Source organism: Chinchilla lanigera, unplaced genomic scaffold (assembly GCF_000276665.1).
Source record: "Chinchilla lanigera isolate Chin_1 unplaced genomic scaffold, ChiLan1.0 scaffold00004, whole genome shotgun sequence".
NCBI classification, from domain to species: domain Eukaryota; kingdom Metazoa; phylum Chordata; class Mammalia; order Rodentia; family Chinchillidae; genus Chinchilla; species Chinchilla lanigera.
Window position 1 is genome coordinate 37,635,481 of NW_004955405.1, and position 13,097 is coordinate 37,648,577.

Here is a 13,097-nt window from a genome sequence, read left to right on the forward strand (position 1 = left end):
AAGAACGGCTGGGGGGCCACGCGATGTGTTCTGGCAATCGAGGGGGAGCCCGGGCTGGCTTGGGGCCCTTGTTCCGAGTTGCCGTGTTACCTGCCTCCAACCCAGCGATCACACGGAGACTCAGGTGGGCTGGACACTCAGAAACCATCAGGGAATGAAGCTGGCGCCGCCTGGAGTTGTACAGAGCAGCAACTTTCCCACCCGTGAGCAGAGGGACTGGGGCCCTTCTGTTCACATCTCTGGGGTCTCCCGGTGGCAGCCGATGAGGACGGTTTGTGTGTAACGACTATGGAGATCATTCTGGTCACCGTCTCTAAGGCCGCTGTGAGGAAAGGAGACACCCTGTCACTCTCTGTGCTCTCACTACTGAGCAGAAATGGTGGGGCCAGTGGAAAAGAAGGGCAGGCACCCTTGCTCAATGCTGAGGGGTCTGTCTGAGCCTGGGCTCTCGTGTGACTGACCACACAGCTCTGTCCCCTGTGGAGCCGGTCAGGAAGCCGGAGCTCCCGTGTGACCATACTTAGGCTCCTGGGGGAGGCCAGGTCCCTTGCAAATGTGTGAAGAGGTCATCTCCTAAGTCAATCAAATGAATACTAGATAGACCTTCACAGAAAAAACTAAAAATAATTCTTAAAGTCTTCCTGTCCTACTTTTAGTCTCTTGGATCTAGACATCCAAAGTTTTGTACCTCGGCACGGTGGAGGTTTCAATACAATGCCAGCCCTTAGTGGCAGGTTCAAAGCTTAGGATCCATGATCACGGAAGTGGGGTATTTTAGATTTTCTAGTTTTACATTATTCTCTAAGTTTATTTCTAGTGAAGACAGAGAAAGTGTATTCAGGAGAATGAGTCTTAGAAAAATACACCGCACCTCTCTGGACGAAGTTCTTTGATGAATCTCTAGCAGAGGAAGGTGAAATGCCAGTGATGTAGTTCAGCAGCAGAAGATGATTGCTAAATTGATACCGGTAAGACAATGATTAGAAGTTGCATGGATCCCTGAGGGACAAGGGGAGGAGACGAGTAAAAGAAAGAGTGGAGACAAGAGGTGAGAGGTGAGGTAAGGAGACAGGGCCTGGCTTGGGAGAAGAAAAGGAGGGAGATGCCTGGTGGCCCCAAAATGAACAGACTTTAGGATAACAAATGTTACCCTAAGAAGGGATTTCTTTTCCATGTATCTGATACATATGACATAAGACCTCGCTTCTCCTGGACTGCCACAAAACATTTTTAGTAGAGTCTGGACTGTGTAGGATTGTATCATATGTGTGTGTATGTGTGTGTACATGATCCTTTTCGGGGAGTGTGATTAGAGGCTACTGTTTGATTTACAGCAGAGGCAGAGACAGCTTCTGGGAACAGGATAACCTGACAGAAGAAACCCAAAGTGGTAAGACCCCGACAAGTTCCTGGACTTCCCAGGGTCCAGTCACTTGGTGATAGAGGGGCAGACAAAAAGGCTGCGAGGAATTTCCCCGGAACGAAGAGATAGGGAGGGCTGCGATGGACATCTGCATTTTCCTTCCCGTTGTTATCCCTGAGCCTTTAGAGAGACTTGTTTAAACATTGCAACCTGGTGTCAGGCTGGAGTGCCAGAGACTAAGGGAAGCCCATAGCACCATGTGCGCTCCAGAGAGAGAGCCATGGAGAAGTACCTTCCTCTCCCCCAGGCTGGCTCAGTGGTGGCAGCTGTCCTCGGTGAAAGACCTTCCTGGATGCATTTTAGGGACAAGCGCCATGTTTCCGGACCTCCACTCCAATATAGGGATTTTTTTCCTTCGCTGTCATTCCCGAAGTATGAAGGGTTTTATTTTTAAAAAGGCATCTAATGTTCTCTGAACCATTCGTTGTGTATGGATCTAGCTCACATGTTTGCAATAGGACGACCATAAGAAAGCCTGTACTCCCGGTTAGATATATTTCTGAGCATTCTGGAATTTCATAAATTTTAATCCATGCCATGATACATGTCTGGAAACTTCCCCCTAAAATAGAAACACTGTTATAGATCCCATGATATTAATATTTTAAAAAGCTGATAAATGACTAAAAATGCAATTTAATCATTACAGTTTTAAAGATTCTGCACATGCCTCTTATCTCCCACATTTGGTTCAGAGAGGTCATTTTCCTACTGTTTGTAATGTGTTCTTTACTGATAGCTTCTGCAGTGTAGCTAGGAAGATATTTCAGGGAACCAAATGAAGGGGATCTTGGGTATCCAGAAAAGTACCTTCCCTAATAAGCAGTTTGCTTGGAATGCTGCTTCAGGCGAAGTTCTGTGGCTTCAGGGAACAGATATTTATTAAAACAGTTGAAATATAAGGAGACTTTTATGGACCTCCAAGAGCAGGAAATACGTAAATTCACTGTCTTGTTTTCTGTTGCTATAACAGAATACCACAGACTAGGTAATTTATAAACATTAGACATTTATTTGCTCTATGGTTCTAGTGGCTGAGAAGTCCAAGTGTATGCCACCTCCCACCCCTTTGGAGAGGGCCTTTCTGCTGCGTCATCGTGTGTTAGGAAAAATGGAACTTATCCTTTTTTATCAAGAACCCTGTCCCACAATAACTACCCCATTCTCACCACAGCAGTGCTAATCCACTCATGAGGGTTAATCTATTCAAAACCTCATCATCTCTTAAAGTCTCGCTTCTTCACACTTTTAAAAAAGTGATAAATTTCAACATGAGATTTGGAGAGGACATTGAAATCATAGCATCATCTTATTTGGATATAAGACATGGAGTCACGAACTGGGACAAGACCTCTGGGTCAGCTCCTTCATCTCCCATTTGGCTGGATGAGAGACACTACCTTTCACGTTCCCACCTTGGTATTGGTTGCTCTTTTCATCTCCACACTCTCCTCTCAGGTAGCACTGGGTCTCCATGGTGGCGTGTGGTCAACAACCACAGTGTAAGCCTCATCCATCAGTGAAACAGGTCCTGAGGACCAGGTCCCTGGATGAGGTTGTAGAAGCTGTCATGTGCAAAGTTGTTTGTGGTAGCTTCATAGAGCGGTGGTGGAAGAGCTGAGGTCTTGCCTCCTAGGAAGTAGAGAAACTGTAGCAGCTCCTCAGGGGTGCAGCTGAGGAGATGGTGGAGGGACCTAAATACCATCTGGCTGAGATGGAGCAGATAAAGAAACTGGAGAAGTTTTCCTTTTGTGTGTATTTAATTTTTTTGTAGTTTGAGCTCTAAAAAGGGACCTTATTTGGGGTTTAACATTTGGGCTTCCATTTCACTGGGAATTGAGTAATGGCAGGGAATCCACGTTATGTAACTTTGGGATCGTCTTCATTGTATTAGTTGGGTTCACTGTATAACCTTTGGCAGACGCTACTGGACCGTGTGGCTGGGCATGATTGGAGGTCAGACACAGACGCAAGAATGATTCTCTGGCTCATCATGAAATCAACCTCGGAGGTAGTAAGTGTCCTTTCCCATCCCACAGGCCTCTAGCAGCAACCGTTGAGAGGCCTTCCCCAGAGATGCAGGAGGTGATGTCAGCAGTGTTAGGTGTCCCAAGGGAGAGCGCCCTGCTGACAGACAGCCCAGGACGGAAGGGTTCTGGGATTTGAGACAAATTCCAGGCAAAAAGTGTGCTGCTTCCCCCAAAGGAGCGGGCAGCCTGACTCTGACACACTGCCGAGCTCTTCCCGCAGGTAGTGCTGAGCAAACAGGCTTGCTCTGGTTGTCAGTGGGCTCTTGCTCCCTTGCTGTGTGGGCTCTGAGTGTGTTTGGGCTTCTTCTGTGGTGGTTGGGTTCAGAAAGTAGAGAAAGCAGAAGCTTCCCGTTCTCCTAAGGCCAGGCTTAAAATTTCTAAAACGTTGCTTCCGCCATATTCTCCTGGTCCAAGAAGACACAAGAGCAGCCTGAATGGAAGCAGAGAGGGAGGAAGTGGCCTCCCACTCCCTGAGAGGTGGAGCAGTATGCAGGTACAATGAAGGAGAAAATAGATGAGGGCCATCTTTGGCAACTGTCTGCTGCAGCTACCATTTCACAAATCACGAGGCACACAAGAATGTAAATGCATGTCAGGGTCTGGTATGTGGCAGGTTTTGTGTACACTGAGACTAGTCAGATTGCCTCCTTAGAATTCAGATTCTAAGAGACACATGTGTGCAAATACACAAGTGCAATACAGTATGCTGTGTGTATCTATGCACACAGATACGTGTTTACACACAAGCATATGTGAGGAGAGAATTATGTATAATTTTTCCCTTTTGGGGTGGCAGAAATCGTTAGACTTCACAGACAATATACAGGATTCAAGGAATGGATAGGAGTGCGTGTGGCTTGGGGAAAGAGTAAGAATATACCAGGCATGGAAGAGTTTCAGACATTTAAGAGTGCATGGTTTGCACTTTATGGCTGGAACATGAATTGGAACCTGAACCCCAAAAAGCAGGAAGGGAGTATCCCAGGCAGGACCTTGTCTGCTATGTTGGAGAACTGATTCACTTTAAAGTGGGGCATGATTTCCTTAAGTTTGGATTTTAAGTTTTAGTGTTTACCTGGGCAGCATTAATAACAACTACTTACCCAAACACGTACTGTCTGCCAGGGACTGGCCTACACCCTTGCTTCACACTAGAAGAGACTGAGGCACAGAGAAGACAAATAAACTTGCTCAGTGTCACACAGTTGGTGAAAAGCTTGTGCCTACATCTGAAGGCAGGCAGTTTCTCTCCTTACCCAGGTTCTATTTCTGTCTACTGACTTTAGGACGGATTGTTCGGCATAAGCAGAGGCTGGAGATGGTCCCACTACCTAGGAGACTGTGGACATAATTCAGGTGAGTGGTATAATGTCCTGAAAAATCATAGCAACAGTAGGAAGAAGCTACACAGGTGAATCCCAAAGTTGTTAAGGGAAGAACAATAACAAGATTAAATAAACAATTGAATCTGGAGAGTGAACAGAGGAAGATTGGCGATGACTTTGGAATTCCTGGTTTGGGTGAGCTGATGCGTAAGACAGTGACATTGTCATAAATTAGATGTAGGTGAGGATAGTTTGTCTTGGAGGGAAAGATGGAGTCCAGCTTCGCTACATGGAATTTGAAGCACTGTGTGTGGGAGACAGCTGGGACTGGGGATGGCCTTAATGGAAAAGGCAGTTTTAAGGAAGGAGTGGCCCCTTGTACCAAATGCATTAGGAGGTCAAATAAGGTAATACATGTGTATCTACCACTGGGCTTGTAAATACAGAGATCACCGTGACCTTGACAAGCCCGGCGTAAGTGAAGAGGTGGCTGGGAGCCAGTCTGCTGTGGTGACGAAAGCAGGAAGGAAAATCAGCACGGGGTGGCTGAGATTTCCAAGAACTCTCCAGAGGAGGGGAAAAAAACTCAGAGTGAAAACTATGCAGAGATTTACAGAAGACACAAGGCATTTTGCTGGCTTGTTTGCTTATTTTTTAAAGACCTGGTCCTTTTTTTGAGATGCGTCGGGGGGAGAGGGAGGCTCCACATGTGGGAAGAAGAGGGACAAAATTGAAGAATCTAAGTGACTGAGGATGCCAGAGGGAGGGATGACCACAGCACAGGTGAAGGGATTGTTTTACAGGAGGTTTCTCCTTTATAAAGCAGGAGAGCAGAAGATAAGGAAGTCATGTGTGGTCATGTGGTGATTAGCAAATTGAAAAGCTCCATAAATCTCTGAGAAGTACTAGCAAAAGTCATTTGTCCAAAGAGGAAAAGAAAGCTAGGGAAGGAGAATAAGACCGCGCAGCTTGGAATAACACTTTGGTAAACAGGGTGCCGGAAAGAAAATTGCACCCATGGAGAATTGATTATGTGCTAAGCGCCGTGCTGATCCTTAAGAATAATAATGATGAATAAATAATGGCTAGGGTTAGAGCCTTTGGGGACTGTGTATAGTTGATGCTCTATAAATACTTACTGAGTGATTACAGTTTGCGTTTTGTGGCCCAGGATGTAGGCAGGTTCTTCCTCTGGTCTCATCAATGAATATTGATCAAACACATACTGTGAAAAAACTCTGATGCGGAAGCAGGGAGGAGGGAGTGTGTCTCTCAGGAAGCTCCAGACAGTTCCTGCCCTCCAGCGGCTACCAGCGAAGTACTGGGACAATAATAGTTCTCTCCTTCTTCTCCCAGGGCCTCAAGATCCTGTGTGGCAATCCAGCATCTAAGATGGTCCCTAAAGGATGCTGACCCCAGCTCTACCCTGTTCCATTACAGTGGTTCCCGGTGCCAGCACTAAGATAAGTGACTGCCCTGGTGTGGCCAGAAAGATTGCCAGGAATCCTGAGATCACTGGTTCTCAACTTGTGGTCCCCAATGCAAGAGCATCAGTTTGAAGTGCAAAATTCTTAGGCCTCACTCAGGAACTCTTGGGGGGCTCAGAAGTCTGTTTCATTGCAAGATTTCTAGGTGACTCGATGTTCATTCAAATGCAAGAATTACTTGCGTGGATCATAGTCTTGTTCAGATGCCATCTGACTACAGGAAGCTTCTGAATGGTTTGGTCTCCAGTGCTTAGGCCAGATGCACGAAAAATGCCTCCTGAGGTCCCCGAGCTCGGCCAGCCATGTGCACATGTGTGGAGGGAGGGAATGTGACTGGGAAGAGCAGAGAGGGAGGCTTGTCACCCGCTACCTCTGCTCAACAGGGACTGGGAGCTGGGAGGGAGCTTGGGGTCCAGAGACACAGAGACTCCCAGAACGGGAACTGAGTTTGGAAGTACCCCAGCCAGTGATTCAGAGCCTTATTTGGAGTCTCACAGTTTTTAAGAATAGTGTTTGTGAACAGTAATTTTATTATGATATTTATTGAATGAGTACAACGTGCCAATGGCCTCTGTTACATACGTTAGCACATTAAATTCTGATCAGTAGGTTCTACTTTATCCTTGTGCTTTAGATAAAGGAAAAAGGTGAGTTCTACTAGTTTTTTAACCAAAGGCAGCCAGCTGGTAAACTGGTAGAACTGGAATTCAAATTGGGATTTGTTCTTAGGTTCTTAAGCCAGTAAATTATAGGGGTTTAAATTACAAGGAAATTTATAGACTCTGCCTGCTTAAGAAATTCTCTTTCGGTTTCCCTGTCTCAATCTGTCTCTGTCTCCGTCTGTTTTTGTCTCTGTCTCTCTCTTTCAGAACACACACACACACACACACACACACACACACACTTTATCTGCAGTTTAAGTGATGGTGTCTCAGTTCACCTGCCCCCATCTCCGGTGCAGAATGGCCATTTCCCAGATTCCTTCCAAGTCCATGGAGCCCACTGGCCAGCACAAGGTGCTACAAGACACCTCACAACCTTTCCTGCACCTCCCTGGATGCTCCTGTGTGACCCCACCCCAGTCTCTGCAGCCCTCCCTGTGTTCCTGTCTTCTCTCTGTAAGCAGCTGTCTCTGAGACCTCCACCCTATTGATGGCTCCTGTGAGAAGTGAGTTATGGCGCTCTCATTCACAAGCGCTGAGGAATCTGTTTTCCTGAAGAAGGTGTGTGTGGCTCAGCTCGGTGACTGCATTCTACATTGGCCCGAAGATTCTTTCTGGAAAAATCAGTCCATTTATCCCACTCCTGGCAGCTTCTTTTCTCACTCAGCCTGTGGTTGGGTCACCAGAGCCCAGGACACCGTAAGCCTCTGTGTCCCCAGGCTGGGAGCCGGAGGGGAAGCTGAGGCTGCCTCACGCCTTGTGCCCCACAAACCCAGGCTCTCAGCTGCTCTGAAAGGTGGCTGCTGGGGACCCTTCCCCAGGCTCTGATCCCCACTGGGCTGGAGACACACAAGGCAAGGGGCTTGGGCTTTCTCCCCCGTGGGGCTTGGCGATGCTAACTGCCGGTCCTAGCTCGGCCCTGGCAAGGCTGGGGACCGTATAAGTGAAAAATAGTGGAATGAAACCTCAGAACACGTTATGACCTTCAAGCAGATTTGGTTTGGATTGCGTTCTAGAAACGGTCTGGGTTTTTTAGTTGCAGATTTTTTTTTTTTTTTTTCCAAAATGCATTTTGAACTTCTTCAGAGAGCTGTTCATGGCTCTGAGAGGCTGTGAGGTCTTGGGGTGGGGGGTGACTTTGTCCCTCCCTGGAGCCCCCGACAGTGTCCTTGGGATGAAAGAAGGACGAGGTTAGAAGTTGACAGTGAGTGAACATCATGCACTAGGACGTGGGCTACAGAGCTTCGCAGCTATCACCGCATGGAACTGTCCTGAGGCTCTGGTAAGGGGGCTAATGTTACACGGACCGCACACAAGGAAAATGCGCCATAGCGCTGACGTCATGGCCATGACCGCAAGGTGACAGCAACTGGGATGCGGACACCAGGGTGTGGCTTCAGGGCACCACGGGTGCTGATTTCCTCCTTCCTCTCCTTTCTCTTTCCAGGCCCCACCTCTTCTGCTGACTTTCTTCTCCTCTTCCCTTTCCTCTCTCCTTTCTTTTTCATCTTCTCCCATTCTCCCCTTCCCTCCAGGCTCCTCTCTCTCCTCTCCTCTCCTCCATCTTTCCCTTCTCTCTTCTCCCTCCAGACTCCCCTTCTCTCCTCTCCAGCCCTCTTCCCAGCCTCTGTCTCTCTTCTTCCTCACTTCTGTCCTGTGTTGTTTACCAAGGCAATTCACCTAGTGCTTCTGCTGGAGACGAATCACTGCAAAGATGCAGAAGACACATCAATGTCACAAGAGACCTTGAAACATCTCCAAGGAGGTGAGATTGGAGCTGTCAGTGAGGTTTTCCTTAGCAAATGCCCTGCAGTGTCCTATTGTACATGGAGCCACCCTCAGGATCCCTCACTCCAAGCTGTTCTACCTGGTGTTGGCTGTGACAAACAATTCGGTATCAAAATGCTAAGCATATTACTCATCTGCTAGCTCTGTTCACACCTGAGTCCATTCATTTGATTTTACAGCCTCTCCCAGGAATCTGAGAAAGGGAGAGAGAGAGAGAGAGTGCTGGGGTTGAATCCAGGGGCTTCATGCTGAGTCCTTTTAAGTTTTTTCTATTTTTGAGACAAAATCTTGCTAAATTGGTTGGGTTTCCCAGGTTGGGCTCGAACTTGCAGTCTTCCTGCCTCAACCTCCAAAGTGCTGGGTTTGTAGGTGTGCACCACCATGCTTGGTGATGATACATAGTTTCTAATGTGAATTAAAATCAACTAAAAGTATGTTAGCATATGTCTTTATAATTAGTGATTTATGGAGTTATACTAAAAGTGGAATAAGATCTTCATCAGGCAGGTCCTTAAACATAGCCTTGTGTAAGTTATTCCTTAAAACTTGTCATTTTTATTTCCTGGAGAAGGGAGAAGAGAAAGGAGTGAGGGTGCCACCTGTGGATTGGTTGTTTGTGGCTTCTGGTTTATGACTGCAACTGTGCGTGGAAATTAGGACTCTGTGAGGGTAAGGTCGGTTGACTTTGCCCAGGGATGGTCCTGTAACCCAATCCAGATCAATCGGATAGCTCCCCTATATATTTATCAGCATCATTAGTGACGTCACTTTCTTTTTCTGTCAGGAGCAGGTACTTCAGACGTGGTAGGCTCAGGACTGGCAGCCACTATTAACACCTGAGAGAGGATACCACGAAGACCTGAGACATGGACCCAGTGCAGAGAGGGAGACGGGGAAGACTCCTGAAGGAACACATGGGAGTGTCGGATCTCATCACATGCCAAGCCAGTCTATTAGTTATTGGAGACAATACATTCTCAGTTTCGTTTAAGGTGGTTTGAATGAAGCTTTGGTCACTTACAGATGCAAAGTTCTAGGCAGGTATGAGTAAAAGAGACACAGAGCGTTGGTTGTGCGGGATGCCTGGCCACAGAACGCTGGAGGAGGTGAGTCTGGGCAGAAGCTTCTCGTCGTGTTCGCTGCTTGATAGGCAGAGCTGAGAACGATGCTTGGCACATGACAGGCAGTCAGTGACTATCAGCAGTAGAATTTCAGTGAGGTCAGGCAACGGGTACATCCCATTTTGTTTTCTTAAGCCTAGAGAGCTGCTAGTAGCAGGTTTAGCAATTTCCCTTCTGTTTGTGATTGCTTCTGGTAAGTCCTTTTTACAAAATTCAAGCTTGTCCCTTGTGCCTGTGACATGAAGTGGTGTCGCCCTGGCCTGGGCTGGAGAGGGGGCGGGAGTGTCCTGGGGGCGGATGGAGGGGAGGAGAGGAGAAGGTTCACAGGCCCTAAGATGTGGGTGTAGGGAAAGAAGCTAGGATCAGGGCTACTATGTTTCCCTCTTATAGCTCTTTCTGTGCCTGCAGTGGAGATCTCCGTGCTATTCGAAGGTGTGGTTGTCACCTCTATTCACCCAGAGGTTGTTTTCTTCCCTTCTCCTTCTTTTCTGCTTCTCTTCCTTCCTTGTGCCATCTTTGATGGTATCCAGTAGTCTCTCCCTCTATCTCTCTCACTGCTCCCTTTTTAACTTTTCTTTCATTTTACACAGCTGTTCCTCCCACTCATGGTCTGAAAGTGAGGTGGCTTTCAAAGGTTGGTTTTCCTGCCCGCCCCTCCCCGAGCCCATCCCGAGCTCTCTGCTCTGCCCCTCCCCACCCCGGTTCCCTCAAAGCTTGGGCGTGCTGTGGAAAATGTGGTTGTGCGGGTGCAGGCTGTAGATTGAGATGACAGAGCCCCTGGACAGGGTGCCAGCCTTGCCAACTCTCCAGTGCCAGCTGGCCAGAGCTGAAACGCCTGCAGCTTGGCCAGAGCGTTCTGCACAATTTTCCCCCAGCTGCCTCAGTAGAGGTCATCGCCATCTCCCAGTAGGCACTGAGTTGGACCAGTGTGGGAGAACACAGAAGACCCAGTGGGTCACACAGTCCTCAGAAAGGGTGATACTCAGGACAGAGAGTGGAGTCCTTGAAGTCACAGGTTCATGTCCCTGTTCTTATTTCTAGAAGGCTGCTTCTGGCAAGTTCCTTAACCTATTGAGTGTTAGTTTCTATATAAAATACATTCACCCCTTGGTATCCATGGGCAAGGGGTTCTAGGACCTCTTCTCCATATTTCCAATCTGTGGATGCTCAACTCCTTATATAAATGGCCTTGGATCTGTGTATACCTATGCCCATCCTCCTGTAGGGTTTGCCTCACCTCCGGGTGACTTGATGACTTGTGATGCCTTGTACAATGCAAACGCTATGTAAGCAGTTGTTATCAGCACTACTTAGGGAAGAGTGACAAAAAGTTGCCTCTCTCACCTACATCCCCCCTCACGTCTCCCTCCCTTTCTTCCTTAATCATCTCAGATGCAACTAAATGCTCTTTATCCGGGCGGATTTCCCACCTTTGAGTTTTTGGCAGCAGCCGGCACGTGAACTACATCATGGTGCCCCTGTCCTGCGGTGGCTTCTCAAGATATTTTCCTATCTGCAACAGTCCTTTCTCCGAAAAGAATCACCCAGATGTCCCAAGGGAAACATTAATTCTCCATCTCCTGGATGAATGAACCAATAAGCAAGGAGGCGGGGTTTGGTGAAAAGGAAGTGGTCCCCACACAGATGGCATATTTTGTGGGCAGCAGCCATACTTGAGGTGTGCTGAGCTGGTGGGGGTGTTCCTGTCTCCCAGAACACTTGGTGTTCTCTGGCCATCCACAGTGCGCCCCACAGAACACCGGCGAAGATGGGCTGCCATAAAGGGACAGTCTGAAAGTCCCGCTGAGGACAGAATGGAAGGACCTGGAAGCAAGCACAGGCTGGCAGCGGAGACTGAAGCCACAGTGGGGATGAGCACAAGTCTGGAGTCTTCTGGGCCACAGCTTCTTCAGGCTGCGTTCCTGGCTCTTCCCGCCTCCATGCAGGGTTAGGGTTCTCTGTGCTTCCAGGACTTCCAGGACATGACCAGCATCTGCCTTATGGCTTGTGTTTACTTCTGAGCTCCTTGAAAGCTAGGACCACTCCACACTGACCTTTGTGCGGCTCCTGCTGTGGTGTGTTTTGAGGTTTTGCACAGCGCTGCAGGAATCATAGGACATCAGGAAACGTTTGCAGGTCTGGGAGCTCTGCAGTGAACGAGTACTGTCTTAGGTAACCGGAGACACAATCTGGAAAAGAAAAATTGTAAAATACATATATCTGAAAAGGCTTCACATAGGTTACAGGTATGAAACGAATGACTCCACACCAGTGTGTGGCTGAGCTCTAGGTCTTATGGAGGCTGTTAGCAAAAGCAAAGAATCCTGGCTTCGAACCTGGGGTCAACCTGGAAGTCGGGTGGAGAACTCTGAGAGGAATGGGAGGAGCATGCCCCCTCCCCTGGTGGAGAGCCTTGGAGGGACGGCAGTTTAAGATCCAGTGTACTTGACAGCATCTCTTCCAATCTGAAAATAAACTGAACTTCCTGAGCTGGTTTTTTGAAAACCAAAGCTTGGAGGACTTGTTTGACTTCTATTCTCCCTGTGTCAGCATTTGGAAGAAAAACAGGGAACAATTAACACCGAAAAGAAACCCACCGTATTAACAATCAGCCTTGGGGGGCGGGGACACAGAAAGCTAAGGGGTCTAACTTTTTACATTGCATGAAGCCTAAAGAATTATGGACTTACCTAGAACTCAAGCTCTTCATCTTTCTTCACTTGATCCCTATCCAAGTAGCTACTGTAGAATACTTTAATATTCTCTGATGCATCAGTAATGTCTTGCAATGTGATCATTAAATGCACTGAAATTTTGATGAGATCATTAATAATACCTCTTGTCAGTGACTTAACTCTAGTTAATAACTTCCTTGTGACTTTAGTCAAATAGATTTTCCTGGGAATATTAATTTCCAAAGGTTTATGGATGTTCTTCGATTGTTAGCCAGTGACAGAAATAGCCGTTTCGCTGCGGCATGTTTTGAGGTTTTGCCCTTACTTCTAAGAAAAAGGCGATAATTGCGTAAACCAACTACTCATCTGTGTTTGGCATTAAGTTTTAACCTAAAACCTGCAGTGATCTTTTCTAAAAGGAATAGTTTCATGTAATTTTCACAATCACAGCATGCCAATACCAACTATTCTAAAATGGCAGCCTGTTATTTTACAAGTTATGTAAGTCTAATAGAGGAGAAAAAATTCCCTTACCACCTCTCTTTGGGAACAGTTTCTTAGAATTTTCCTGACTAATGCAGGCTAA

The 13,097-nt window shown here is 47.3% G+C and overlaps 1 long non-coding RNA gene across 1 annotated transcript; it reads left to right on the forward strand.

The window, feature by feature from the left end:
• The first annotated feature begins 8,506 nt into the window (after positions 1-8,506).
• Positions 8,507-12,647, forward strand: LOC102004776. Its single transcript, XR_259437.2, has 4 exons — positions 8,507-8,692; positions 9,284-9,384; positions 9,500-9,821; positions 11,229-12,647. It is a non-coding gene; the product is annotated as an uncharacterized LOC102004776 (long non-coding RNA).
• Positions 12,648-13,097: the final 450 nt, after the last annotated feature.